This window comes from Nerophis ophidion, linkage group LG02, assembly GCF_033978795.1.
Source record: "Nerophis ophidion isolate RoL-2023_Sa linkage group LG02, RoL_Noph_v1.0, whole genome shotgun sequence".
Classification (NCBI taxonomy): Eukaryota; Metazoa; Chordata; class Actinopteri; order Syngnathiformes; family Syngnathidae; genus Nerophis; species Nerophis ophidion.
Genome location: NC_084612.1, coordinates 67,474,444 through 67,489,443, shown reverse-complemented (window position 1 = coordinate 67,489,443; position 15,000 = coordinate 67,474,444). Strand labels below are relative to the sequence as shown.

Below are 15,000 nucleotides of genomic sequence, written 5' to 3'. Positions count from 1 at the left end.
CTGATGGACGAGTCCGGGTTTGGAGGTTGCCAGGAGAACTGTACATTTCGGACTGCATTGTGCAGAGTGTGACAATTGGTGGAGGAGGAATTATGATGTGGGGTTATTTTTCAGGATTTGGGTGGCCCCTTTGTTTCAGTGGAAGGAACTTTGAATGCTCCAGGACACCAAAGCATTTTGGACAATTCCATGCTCCCAACCTTATGGGAACCATTTGGAGCGGACCCCTGCCCTCTTCCAACATGACTGTGCACCAGTGCACAAAGCAAAGTCCATAAAGACGTGGATGACAGAGTCTGGTGTGGATGAACTTGACTGGCCTGCACAGAGTCCTGACCTGACCCCCAATAAAACACCTTTGGGAGGAATTAGAACGGAGACTGAGAGCCGGGCCTTCTCGACCAACATCAGTGTGTGATCTCGCCTCTCTGGAGTGATGAATCACGCTTTTCCATCTGGCAATCTGATGGATGAGTCTGGCTTTGGAAGTTGCCAGGAGAACTGTACATTTCGGACTGCATTGTGCCGAGTGTGACAATTGGTGGAGGAGGAATTATGATGTGGGGTTATTTTTCAGGATTTGGGTGGCCCCTTTGTTTCAGTGGAAGGAACTTTGAATGCTCCAGGACACCAAAGCATTTTGGACAATTCCATGCTCCCAACCTTATGGGAACCATTTGGAGCGGACCCCTGCCCTCTTCCAACATGACTGTGCACCAGTGCACAAAGCAAAGTCCATAAAGACGTGGATGACAGAGTCTGGTGTGGATGAACTTGACTGGCCTGCACAGAGTCCTGACCTGACCCCCAATAAAACACCTTTGGGAGGAATTAGAACGGAGACTGAGAGCCGGGCCTTCTCGACCAACATCAGTGTGTGATCTCGCCTCTCTGGAGTGATGAATCACGCTTTTCCATCTGGCAATCTGATGGATGAGTCTGGCTTTGGAAGTTGCCAGGAGAACTGTACATTTCGGACTGCATTGTGCCGAGTGTGACAATTGGTGGAGGAGGAATTATGATGTGGGGTTATTTTTCAGGATTTGGGTGGCCCCTTTGTTTCAGTGGAAGGAACTTTGAATGCTCCAGGACACCAAAGCATTTTGGACAATTCCATGCTCCCAACCTTATGGGAACCATTTGGAGCGGACCCCTGCCCTCTTCCAACATGACTGTGCACCAGTGCACAAAGCAAAGTCCATAAAGACGTGGATGACAGAGTCTGGTGTGGATGAACTTGACTGGCCTGCACAGAGTCCTGACCTGACCCCCAATAAAACACCTTTGGGAGGAATTAGAACGGAGACTGAGAGCCGGGCCTTCTCGACCAACATCAGTGTGTGATCTCGCCTCTCTGGAGTGATGAATCACGCTTTTCCATCTGGCAATCTGATGGATGAGTCTGGCTTTGGAAGTTGCCAGGAGAACTGTACATTTCGGACTGCATTGTGCCGAGTGTGACAATTGGTGGAGGAGGAATTATGATGTGGGGTTATTTTTCAGGATTTGGGTGGACCCTTAGTTTCAGTGGAAAGAACTTTGAATGCTCCAGGACACCAAAGCATTTTGGACAATTCCATGCTCCCAACCTTGTGGGAACAGTTCGGAACGGGCCCCTTCCCTCTTCCAATATGACCGTGCAACAGTGCACAAAGCAAGGTCCATATAGACATGGACGACAGAGTCTGGTGTGGATGAACTTGACTGCCCTGCACAGAGTCCTGACGTGACCCCGATAAATGGGATGAATTAGAACGGAGACTGAGAGCCAAGCCATCAGTGTGTGACCTCACCAATTTGGAAGAGAGGTGGAAAATTCCTACAAACACACTCCGCAACCTTGTGGACAGCCCTCACAGAAGAGCTGAAGCTTTAATAGCTGCAAAAGATGGACCCCTATGGGTTAGGAATGGGATGGCACTTCAAGTTCATATGTGAGTCAAGGCAATATTGTGCATGTAGGTTATACATAGCAAAGGATATAGATTATAAATAGAAAAATAGAATTTTGGGCCGGTTAATTTAAGATTGGAAACCCTGTTGCAGCCGACACAAGTCGGGGATCGCACCGATGACAATGAAAGAGACAATTGTTCAAATTTGGACTGTTTATAAAGACAACTGCTCTATACTGTAAAGACAAAGACAACATTGGCGTGCAGAGAGCAGAGTGGCAGCAGGCAAGTAGAGACGAAGAAGGAGAGCCGATGTGCTGACTCCATGCACTTGATTTGGTTCCACAGAACGTTGTTACGCCGCTTTGAATTAAGGAGTCCAATTGTGAGCAGCAGCAGGCTGCGCTGACAGAATATTTGACCGCCAGCCACTGACCTCAGCTCAGTCCTCTCCTCCACGACACCGAACGTATATTATCGACACGCCCACACGCGCTCTTGTAGTCCGGGTGAGCACATGTGAGTCCAGCACCGGGATGTCAAGCTGGTTTTCATTGCCGGTTATGGCTGCCATCAGAGGGCTGCTTGTAACAGTGAATAATGTATGAATTTTCCTCTGGATTTCATTATACAATTGTTTTTAAGTATATTTTCTAGGGGTGTAACGGTGCGTGTATTTATTTTGAACCGTTTCGGTACGGGGGTTTCGGTTTGGTACGGGGTGTACCGAACCAGTTTCTAAGCTAAAGTCTTAACAAGCTGCTTTGCTTCTTCTGCCTCTGTCTCAGCACCCAGCATTGTCCCACCCACACAATCATCTGATTGGTTACATATACCTTATAGCGGTAACAGCCAATCAGCAGTGCGTATTCAGAGCGCATGTAGTAAATGCTTCAGCGTCGAGCAAACTGGTGTTTAGCAGGTGAGCATAAGGCAGCGTACTCTCCCCAAATGATAATAAACACCTCCCAGTCAACTACTACTAACATCACTATGAGCCCGTTGACCTTCTAGAAACTTAAACTGCAGCTAAGCTCGCTCGCAGTCCTGGCTTGAGGTGAAGGCTAGTTAGCTTTTAGCGAAACGTTAGCTCATTTTGCTGTGTGTGTGTGTGTGTGTGTGTGTATGTGTTTTTTTTTTACGGACAGAAAAGCTTTGAATGGCAGGGTCCCTGCTATCATATGTTGATAAAAATATAACATTTACATAATAAAAATCAACTACAGGCTTAAAATGGTTTAATGTTGCACTTTTTATATTTAGAAGAAAAGTTTTGTCATTTTATTTAATCTGAGCAACAATTTGAGGCAGTTTAATGTGGATTAACGTGGGCAGAATTATTATAGTGTTCCCAATGTTAAATGGATAACGCCATTGTTTACAAATTTGGTAAAAAAAATTATCAAAATATTTATATTTTGTTGTTTTCTTACTGTACCGAAAATAAACCGAACCGTGACCTCTAAACCGACATTTTTGTGTACCGTTACACCCCTACTATTTTCACAGTAAAAACGTTACATTTACAAAATTTTATTGTAAAAGTGTTTTTTTATTTTTAGTTTTAAAACATTTTACGGTAAATGGTAAAACTACCACAATTTTTTTTTTGGGGGGGGCTTTTACAGAAAAAGCTGGGAGCTTAGTTACCAGAATTTTTGTGTTAAATTGACATTGTATTTTTACAACATTATATTATTAATGGAAAAACAGTATACATTTTTTATTTTTTATTTTGCAACTTCGCTCCCAGTTTTAGTACTGTAAAAAAAAAGTACCGTCTTTAAATTTACAATAAAACACCATTAAAAACCACCGTAGATTTTACAGTCAAAAACTGGCAGCTCAGTCAACAGAATTTTAACGCAAAAAAACAGTGGTATTGTTTTTTTCAATTTACAGTAACATAAAGGACAACGCCAAATTTACTGTCCATTTTATTCATTTAATGGGTGTCAGAACTTGGAATGAGGTGAGGTTTGTTTTCCCGGGATGCAAATCGACTAGACCGAACATGGCGTGAAGGTAAGGAGTGTTTTAGTTCTTGTCTTGCGCTCCTAATTTGGTGTTTTTTTGCCTTTTTTTCTGTATTTTCCTGGAGCAGTTTCATGTCTTCCTTTGAGCGATACTTTGTTTTAGCAATCAAGAATATTTCAGTTTTTATCCGTCTTTGTGGGGACATTGTTGATTATCATGTCATGTTCGGATGTACATTGTGAACGGCGTCTTTGCTCCACAGTAAGTCTTTGCTGTCCAGCATTCTGTTTTTGTTTACTTTGTTGCTAATTCAGTAATAATTTCGTTCTGCAAATTCCCTTGCCTTTTCTTAGGGGCACTCACCTTTTGTTTATTTTCGGTTTAAGCACTAGTTACCTTTTTACCTTCACGCTGCCTCCCGCTGTTACCGACATCTACAAAACAATTAGCTACCGACTGCCACCCACTGATATGGAAGAGTATTACATGGTTACTCTGCCGAGCTCTAGACTGCAATGACACTCAACAACAACACATAATTTGCAGACTATAATTACTTGTTTGCAAAAAAACGTTTTAACCCAAATAAGTGAGATTTCAAGACACAATAGTGTGCCACGGCACAGTGGTTGAAAAACACTGACGTACATTAAAGTGCTGCTAGGAGACACATGTCCTGGACAAATTCAGCTCATTAGCATTAAAGCTACAGACACGCACAACAGACATTAAAGACCTACTGAAACCCACTACTAGCGACCACGCAGTCTGATAGTTTATATATCAATGATGAAATATTAACATTGCAACACATGCCAATACGGCCTTTTTAGTTTACTAAATTGCAATTTTAAATTTCCCGCGGAGTTTCTTGTTGAAAACGACGCGGAATGATGACGCGTGTTTGTGACGTCTCGGGTTGTAGCGGACATATTAGCCCAGCATCACACACGGCTAAAAGTCGTCTCTTTCCATCGCATAATTACACAGTATTCTGGACATCTGTGTTGCTGAATCTTTTGCAATTTGTTCAATTAATAATGGAGACTATAAAGAATAATGCTCTTGGTGGAAAGCGGTGGATTGCAGCTGCCTTTAGCAACCGAAACACAGCCGGTGTTTCTTTGTTTGTCGTGAAGCTTTAACACAAAGCGGTCAAGCGAACATGTTTCTCTAACGTCAACCGGCAAGTTTTTGGATGGGAAAATTGTGACATTAAGTCGGCTCTTACCGGAGACTTCAGTGGAATATGCGACCTCCTCCTGCAGCTCAAAAAGGCAGCTGGGATCTTGGCTCCTCGGATTCTTTCAGAGACACTGGCGTTCACCGCAGCCATCCGACTTTCACGTATGACTTCTTTCATCTCCGTAATATTTCCTTCTTTCATCTCCGTAATATCGCTAAAATCCGCTCCATTTTGTCCACTAACGACGCCGAGATCATTATCCATGCGTTTGTTACGTCTCGCCTCGATTACTGTAACGTACTATTTTCGGGTCTCCCCATGTCTAGCATTAAAAGATTACAGTTGGTAAAAAATGCGGCTGCTCGACTTTTGACAATAACAAGAAAGTTTGATCATATTACGCCTGTACTGGCTCACCTGCACTGGCTTCCTGTGCACTTAAGATGTGACTTTAAGGTTTTACTACTTACGTATAAAATACTACACGGTCTAGCTCCATCCTATCTTGCCGATTGTATTGTACCATATGTCCCGGCAAGAAATCTGCGTTCAAAAGACTCCGGCTTATAAGTGATTCCTAAAGCCCCAGAAAAATCTGCGGGCTATAGAGGATTTTCCGTTCGGGCTCCAGTACTCTGGAATGCCTTCCCGGTAACAGTTCGAGATGCTACCTCAGTAGAAGCATTTAAGTCTCACCTTAAAACTCATCTGTATACTCTAGCCTTTAAATAGACCTCCTTTTTAGACCAGTTGATCTGCCGCTTCTTTTCTTTTTTCTCCTATGTTCCCCCCTCCCTTGTGGAGGGGGTCCGGTCCGATGACCATGGATGAAGTACTGGCTGTTCAGAGTCGGGACCCAGGATAGACCGCTCGCCTGTGTATCGGTTGGGGACATCTCTACGCTGCTGATCCGCCTCCGCTTGAGATGGTTTCCTGTGGACGGGACTCTCGCTACTGTCTTGGATCCGCTTTGAACTGAACTCTCGCTGCTGTGTTAGAGCCACTATGGATTGAACTTTCACAGTCTCACATTAGACCCGCTCGACATCCATTGCTTTCGGTCCCCTACAGGGGTCGGGAGGTGGGGGGGGGGGGGGGGGGGGGGGTTGCCCACATCTGAGGTCCTCTCCAAAGTTTCTCATAGTCAGCATTGTCACTGGCGTCCCACTGGATGTGAATTCTCCCTGCCCACTGGGTGTGAGTTTTCCTTGCCCTTTTGTGGGTTCTTCCGAGGATCTTGTAGTCATAATGATTTGTGCAGTCCTTTGAGACATTTGTGATTTGGGGCTCTATAAATAAACATTGATTGATTGATTGATTGACTTTACATTCTCACTAAAACCCTATTAAAACAATAAGCAGATAAGGGATCTTCCAGAATTATCCTAGTAAATGTGTCTGAATACATCTGAAACGGTCCCACTGCCGTCGCCTTTTCTTTTTTTTTTCTTTTTTTTTGGTGCTTCACTCTAACTTTCCTCGTCCACAAATCTTTCATCCTCGCTCAAATTAATGGGGAAATTGTCGCTTTCTCGGTCCAAATAGCTCTTGCTGCTGGAGGTTATGATTATAAACAATGTGAGGATGTGAGGAGCCCTACAACCCGTGACGTCACGCGCACATTGTCTGCTACTTCCGGTAAAGGCAAGGCTTTTTTTATTAGCGACCAAAAGTTGCGAACTTTATCATTGATGTTCTCTACTAAATCCTTTCAGCAAAAATATGGTAAAATCGCGAAATGATCAAGTATGACACATAGAATGGACCTGCTATCCCCGTTCAAATAAGAACATCTCATTTCAGTAGGACTTTAAAACTACTAGAAGCACTTTTAAATTGCAGCATCAATACTAGATTTCCAATGCACCATTACATTTTTTTGAAATATAGTCAAATACAGGCCATTTACTGTACATATATATTTCACCTCATCTTCTTACCTCTTCTATCCATTATTCCCGCCTACTGCTACATCTTTCTCTCCAACTTGAGTGTCGTGCCTCAACCCTAATTAGAAATCGCCCTCCTCCTTCTCCTCCGACCAGCTGAAATTGAATTGCCTATCATTTGCATAATGATACCTCCGCGCCAGGACGGCCGATTGGCCATCAGACGGAATGTAGCAATCACTTAAGTGTGTGACCGAGGGGGGGAAGGCGGCTATCAGGGAGTGAGAAAGGAGGAGGACCGACTATATATTTTTTTATATCACGCCATCACATTTCTAGCTTATTGTAGCACGCGATAATGTGTCTATTTGGGTATAAGGCCATGTCCACACGGACGCTGGTCATTTAAAAAACACACATTCGGGGTTAAAACCATCGCCATCCACAGTAATGTAGTTTGAAAACAGTATGTGTCCACTTGCAAACATATACACATTTTGTCCAATCAGGAGCCTGGAAAAGCCGCCACAACTGACTTGAGCTTTTAGTAGCGTGAGGATTTGTACTTGTGATATACTAGACCAGGGGGGTGTGTCTAACTCATTTTAGGAAGATAATATATTCCCAAAAAGGGCTGGACTCGTAAAATATGGCATGATCACTTAAAAATAAAGACAACTTCTGATGGCTTTCTTTGTTTTACATTGGCCCCCCAAAAAAAGAACAGGCACATTCAGAATATGTCCATCCATCCATCCATCTTCTTCCGCTTATCCGAGGTCGGGTCGCGGGGGCAGCAGCCTAAGCAGGGAACCCCAGACTTTCCTCTCCCCAGCCACTTCGTCTAGCTCTTCCCGGGGGATCCCGAGGCGTTCCCAGGCCAGCCGGGAGACATAGTCTTCCCAACGTGTCCTGGGTCTTCCCCGTGGCCTCCTACCGGTTGGACGTGCCCTAAACACCTCCCTAGGGAGGCGTTTGGGTGGCGTCCTGACCAGATGCCCGAACCACCTCATCTGGCTCCTCTCGATGTGAAGGAGCAGCGGCTTTACTTTGAGTTCCTCCCGGATGACAGAGCTTCTCACCCTATCTCTAAGGGAGAGACCCGCCACACGGCGGAGGAAACTCATTTCGGCCGCTTGTACCCGTGATCTTATCCTTTCGGTCATGACCCAAAGCTCATGACCCAAAGCTCATGACCATAGGTTAAGATTGGGAACGTAGATCGACCGGTAAATTGAGAGCTTTGCCTTCCGGCTCAGCTCCTTCTTCACCACAACGGATCGGTACAACGTCCGCATTACTGAAGACGCCGCACCGATCCGCCTGTCGATCTCACGATCCACTCTTCCCCCACTCGTGAACAAGACTCCTAGGTACTTGAACTCCTCCACTTGGGGAAAGGTCTCCTCCCCAACCCGGAGATGGCACTCCACCCTTTTCTGGGAGAGAACCATGGACTCGGATTTGGAGGTGCTGATTCTCATTCTGGACGCTTCACACTCTGCTGCGAACCGATCCAGTGAGAGCTGAAGATCCCGGCCAGATGAAGCCAACAGGACCACATCGTCTGCAAAAAGCAGAGACCTAATCCCGCAGCCACCAAACCGGAACCCCTCAACGCCTTGACTGCGCCTAGAAATTCTGTCCATAAAAGTTATGAACAGAATCGGTGACAAAGGACAGCCTTGGCGGAGTCCAACCCTCACTGGAAACGTGTCCGACTTACTGCCAGCAATGCGGACCAAGCTCTGACACTGATCGTACAGGGATCGGACTGCCATAATAAGACAGTTCGATACCCCATACTCTCTGAGCACTCCCCACAGGACTTCCCGAAGGACACGGTCGAATGCCTTCTCCAAGTCCACAAAGCCCATGTAGACTGGTTGGGCAAACTCCCATGCACCCTCAAGAACCCTGCCGAGAGTATAGAGCTGGTCCACAGTTCCACGACCAGGACGAAAAACTACACTGTTCCTCCTGAATCCGAGGTTCGACTATCCGGCGTAGCCTCCTCTCCAGTACACCTGAATAAACCTTACCGGGAAGGCAGAATATGTATGTATCAAAAATAATCTTCTTAAACAAACACTTCCACTTAAACATTCTGAGTAAAGAATTGGTGCAGTTTTAAAAATCAACTCTTATTTAATTATTTGGGTTTCTGAGTTTGTTTTTGCACTTAATTGTTTGTATCTTGTTACCATGGTTTCTGATTTGTTCCACCTGCTCTTGTTTTTTTACGCGCACCTGTGATTAGTTATTACTTTCTTATTTAAGCCTGCCTTCTCGCTCTGTTTGGTCTGGATCTTTTGTTTGCGGTAAGCAACAGTCCACGTTGGCATTTCCTAAAGTCTTGTACCTTTGCTAAGTAGCTCCTTAGCTTCCGTGCGCTCGGCACGCTACTTTTGGACTCTGGGCGGTGTAGCTCGGTTGGTAGAGCGGCCGTGCCAGCAACTTGAGGGTTGCAGGTTCGATCCCCGTTTCCGCCATCCCAGTCACTGCCGTTGTGTCCTTGGGCAAGACACTTTACCCACCTGCTCCCAGTGCCACCCACACTGGTTTAAATGTAACTTAGATATTGGGTTTCATTATGTAAAACGCTTTGAGTCACTAGAGAAAAAGAGCTATATAAATATAATTCACTTCAATTCACTTCACTGTTCTCCGTGCTAGTTTAGCTTTAGCTTCCCGTGCGTAGGCACGCGCTTTATTTTGCCTTTTTGTACCAGTGTTATTTTATTATTTTTTGTATTCAACCAAGCTCTTACCAGCAATTCTCGTCCGATTGGTCCATTTTGCATCTTGGGGTGACAAAACGCGCATCACGATGCGACCTAAACGTTAAACCAACGAACGACACAATGAACGGAGGTCCGTGTACTTTCCGTTCATTTTATTTACAATTCTGAAACGCAAATTAAAAAAACAAAATTAGGGCTGTTTTTCTATTTTTTATTATATATGGCAGATTTTAAAAACAAACAAAAAAGGGTTGATTATCATTAAAATATTGTAAGAAAATTGGATTTTGTGCTGTTTTCCTTTTATATATTTTTTATTTTTTTACAGATAAACACAAAGTTGGACAACTATTTAAAGACACTTTTTTAAATAAAAAAAATTTGATAAATATGTATATATTTATTTTTTTATTTTATTCCGTCCTTTCTAATCCATTTTCTACCGCTTGTTGACCTATGTTTGTTGTTGCTATGAGTTACAGATGTGAAAGCTGTTAGTTCCTTAATTCAGTTTTTCATCGGCTAAGAGGCTAAGCTAGCATGTAAAACATGTGGCTCTATTGTTAGCACTGTAGCTCACATTATGCCAAGGTTGTGTTGTTGTAGTCTGTGATAAATGGCATTAGGAGTTTTGTTTTGTTTTAAATCAATTTTTAATTTATTTAAACTGATACAAATCATTACAAATAAGAATCCTGAATAATTGAAAACATTTTTTTTTTTACACCCTTATAAGGCATTGTTTTGGACCTCATATATACGCCAACATGACAGTTAAAGCCACAGAAAAAAAAAACAGGCTTCGCTACGCATCTTAAAAACAAGCCTGGACCTCAGCCAACTATGAATGACAGACGTGAAAGCTGTAAAATTCCAAATTCAGTTTTTCATCGGCTAAGGGGCTAAGATAACATGTAAAACATGTGGCCCTATTGTTAGCACTGTAGCTCACATAGTTATGCTAGGGTTGTGTTGTTGTAGTCTGTGATAAATGTCATTAGGAGTTTTTTTTTTAATTTTTTAATCCATTTTAATTTTTTTTAAACTGATAAAAATCGTTACAAATAAGAGTCCTGAATAATTGAAAAAAATATATATATATTTTTGACACCCCTATAAGGCATTGTTTTGGACCCTATATATACACAAACAGGACAGTTACAGCCACAGAAAAAACAGGCTTTGCTACGCATCTTAAAAACAAGCCTGGACCAACGTCAACTATGAATGACAGACGTGAAAGCTGTAAAATTCAGTTTTTCATCGACTAAGAGGCTAAGCTAGCATGTAAAACATGTGGCTCTATTGTTAGCAATTCAGCTCACATAGTTAGGCAAAGGTTGTGTTGTTGTAGTCTGTGATAAATGGAATTAGGATTTTCTTTAAAAAAATGTTTATCCATTTAAAAAAATTTTAAACTGATAAAAATCGTTACAGATAAGAATCCTGACTACTTGAAAATATATATATATGTTTTGACACCCCTATAAGGCATTGTTTTGGACCCCAAATACAAAATACACCAACAGGACAGTTAAAGCCACAGAAAAAACAGGCTTCGCTACGTATCTTAAAAACAAGCCTGGACCAACCTCAACTATGAATGACAGACGTGAAAGCTGTAAAATTCAGCTTTTCTTTGGCTAGGAGGCTAAGCTAGCATGTAAAACATGTGGCTCTATTGTTAGCACTGTAGCTCACATTATGCCAAGGTTGTGTTGTTGTAGTCTGTGATAAATGGCATTAGGAGTTTATTTATTTATTTTTATTTTTTTAAATCAATAAAAATCGTTACAAATAAGAATCCTGAATAATTGAAAAAATACATTTTTTTTTGACACCCCTAAGGCGTTGTTTTGGACCCCAATATATACACCAACCATTTCCCAGAGGACAGTTAAAGCCACAGAAGAAAAAAAAAACAGGCTTCGCTACGCATCTTAAAAACAAGCCTGGACCTCCGCCAACTATGAATGACAGACGTGTAAGCTGTAAAATTCCAAATTCAGTTTTTCATCGGCTAAGAGGCTAAGCTAGCATGTAAAACATGCGGCTGTATTGTTAGCACTGTAGCTAAGGTTGTGTTGTTGTAGTCTGTGATAAATGGAATTACGTTTTTTTTTTTTTTTTAATCGATTATTTTTATTTTATTTTCTTAAATGGCTTCTACCACATTGGAAAAGCGTAGAGTTGCAGCCTTCAGGTACAAGTAAAAAAAAAAAAAAAAAAAAAAGGTTTTTGAATCGCACGTTGAATGCACTTTTTCATGCTTACAAATCAGTGCTTTCAATTTCTCAATCTCCTCTTCCGCTGTCAATCTCCACATGCGTGATGAGTGATGACATGCGGCATGTAGAAGTCCGCCGGCAGGCCAGACAAGGGGGGGGGGGAGTAAGTCCCTTATCTCTCCTCCCCAGAAGAAATTCCTACTTGAGGCCTCGCTCTGCCGGTTTCCTGCCTTCTTGCCCAATGCCCTATTTTTACTCATCTGGGCTCTAGAATACCAGGGCAGCTTTTTCCTTGTCACTAACAGATTTCCTGCCATTCTCCCCGTGACCCCCGCCACCAACCATGGGCACGGTCTGCTCACGTTGCCCCCCCCACCTTTGCGGTTCATGACCCTTGGAGTCGTGGGGGCGTTCATATTACATGTTACTTTGCCGACAGAGGCTTTCTGTCATGAAAAAGGTTTCTCATTGTCATCCAATTGGGCCCAGGGAAGCCGGCGGCATTTCTGGGTGTTGTTGATAAATGGGTTTTGCTTTGTATAGTAGAGTTTTAACTCGCACTTACAGATGTGGCGACCAGTTGTAGTTACTGACAGTGGTTTTATGAAGTGCTGCTCAGATCCTCTGTGGGATCTGAGTAGTGGATGTCGTTGTGGCTTGTGCAGCCCTTTGAGACACTCGTGATTGAGGGCTGTATAAACATTGAGTGATTGAAACTCAATCTCTTGCAGGTGAATGGAGCTGGGAGTCAAATAAGTAAAAAATCACTGGGAATTAGATGAGTAAAAACTCTTTACAAACTTAGTACTTATATTTCATAAAATGTGAAATGAATATGCCAATGTATTTTAATTTTTTTTGTAATGAACTTTAAAATAATGTGAGCACCATCAAGTACACGAGTGCAAGTGTAGTATAGACGTTTCAGCTCACAATATTAATAAAAAATAGATGAAAAAAAAAAAAATACAAATGTGTAAAAAAAATTTTTATTTTTTCAAAATGTATTGGTAGATTTTTAATTAATGTGAGTCCCATCAAAGTACATGAGAGCAGGTGTGATATAGAAGTTTTACTTCACAATAATATTATCAATGATAAAAATCTATTTAAAACACATCTTGCACTACAGACAGATGAGAAATGTAATACAAATGTGTGTACATTTTTTATTTTCAATTTTTTTTTTTCAAATGTTTTGGTAGATTTTTAAAGAAGGTGAGTCCCATCCAAGTACATGAGTGGAGGTGTAATATAGAAGCTTCAACTCAATATTTTAATAATAATAATAACATATATTTAAAACACATCTTGCACTACAGACAGAAGAAAAATGTAATACAAATGTGTGTTAAAATGTTTATTTTTATTTATTTTTTCAAATGTATTGGTAGATTGTTAAATAATGTGAGTCCCCCTCAAAGTACGTGAGAGCAGGTGTAATATAGAAGTTTCAGCTCACAATACTATTATCAATAATAAAATCTATTTAAAACATTTTGCACTACAGACAGATGAAAAATGTAATAAAATTGTGTGTAAAATTTTGTATTTATTTACAAATTTTCTCAAATTTATTGGTAGATTTTTTAAAAATGTGAGTCCCATCCAAGTACATGAGTGCAGGTGCAATAAAAATTAAAATAATAAAATAATAATCTATTTAAAACACATCTTGCACTACAGACGGACGAACATTTTAATGAAAATGTGTGTACATTTTTTTTCTTTATATTTTTTCAAATGTGTTGGTAGATTTTTAAATATTGTTAGTCCCATCAAAGAACACGAGTGCAAGTTTAGTATAGAAGTTTCAGCTCACAACATTAATAAAAAAAATAGATGAAAAAAAAAAATCATAAAAATTTGTGTAAAAATGTTTATTTCTATTTTTTCAAATACATTGGTAGATTTTTAAAGAATGTGAGCGCAGGTGTCATATAGAAGTTCCAGCTCACAATAATATTATCAATAATAAAAATCTATTTAAAACACATCTTGCAGTACAGACAGATGAAAAATGTAATACAACTGTGCGTAAAAATGTTTATTTATTTATATATTTTTCAAATGTATTGGTAGATTTTGAAATAATGTGAGTCCCATCCAAGTACATGGGTGCAAGTGTAATAAAAATAAAAATAAAATTAATAATCTATTTAAAACACATTTTGCACTACAGACCAATGGAAATTTTAATAAAAATGTGTGTAGATTTTTTTCTTCTTCTATTTTTTCAAATGTGTTGGTAGATTTTTAAATCTCAAGAATCCCATCAAAGTACACGAGTGCAAGTTTAGTATAGAAGTTTCAGCTCACAATATTAATAAAAAAAATAGAAAAAATGTGTAAACATTTTTATTTTTTCAAATGTATTGGTAGATTTTTAAATAATTGAGTCCCATCAAAGTACATGAGTGCAGGTGTAATATAGAAACTTCAACTCAAAATAATAATCTATTTAAAACACATCTTGCACTACAGACAAAAATTTTAATAAAAATGTGTGTACATTTTTTCTCTTCTATTTTTTCAAATATGTTTGTAGATTTTTAAATACTGTGAGTCTCATGAAAGTACATGAGTGCAGGTGTAATATAGAAGTTTCAGCTATCAATAATACCAAAATAAATGAAAAAAAATGTACAAAAAATGTGTGTAAATACATTTTTTTTTTTTTCCAAATGTAATGGTAGAACATAAATACTGTGAGTCCCATCAAAGTACATTAGTGCAGGTGTAATACAGAAGCTTCAACTCAAAATAACAATAATACAAATCTATTTTGAACACATCTTGCACTACAGACAGATTAAAAATGTAATAAAATGTGTGTAAAATTGTTCATTTGTATTTATTTTTTTTAATGTTTTGGTAGATTTTTAAATAACGTGAGCCCCATCAAAGTACATGAGTGCAGGTGTAATTAACATAGAAGTTTCAGCTTACAATAATATTAACAATAATAACATCTATTTAAAACACATCTTGCACCACAGACAGACGTAAAATTTGATAAAAAAATTGTGTGATTTTTTAAAAAATTATTTAATTTTTTTTCAAATGTATTGGCAGATTTTC

General features: G+C 40.3%; 1 protein-coding gene across 4 annotated transcripts in view; it reads right to left on the bottom strand.

Annotated features, from left to right (window-relative positions):
- Window positions 1–15,000, bottom strand: part of tox2 (TOX high mobility group box family member 2) — a 342,562-nt gene that overhangs the window by 226,735 nt on the left and 100,827 nt on the right. The gene's annotated exons all lie outside the window — the stretch shown is intronic.